The sequence below is a fragment of the Athene cunicularia genome (genome assembly GCF_003259725.1).
Source record: "Athene cunicularia isolate RWA chromosome 4 unlocalized genomic scaffold, athCun1 chr4_part2, whole genome shotgun sequence".
NCBI classification, from domain to species: Eukaryota; Metazoa; Chordata; class Aves; order Strigiformes; family Strigidae; genus Athene; species Athene cunicularia.
Window position 1 is genome coordinate 4,046,200 of NW_020799099.1, and position 356 is coordinate 4,046,555.

Below are 356 nucleotides of genomic sequence, written 5' to 3' on the forward strand. Positions count from 1 at the left end.
AGGAAACACTGCCCCACCTGATTTCCACAGCTCATGAGGACGGTAATAGAATACACTGCAACCCAGGACATAATCTATTCTATTATCATCTCCATCATCCCAAATCAATGCCTTCCTTAAACTCTACACACCCCACCCCCCCCTATATACACAGTTCTCACCTAAGATTAAGTCTCCTTGTGGTACACAATGGGTTTCCTCATCTTTCTGCATTACCCACCAAGTGTAACCAGGTCCTTGAGCAAAGACAATCCCAAGGATGGGTTTGCCTTTACCTGAGGTGGGATTAATCCCAACAGTCTTTCCTTAAATACCTCTCAGGTGTACCACAGGGACTCTATCTCCATCCACTGTGT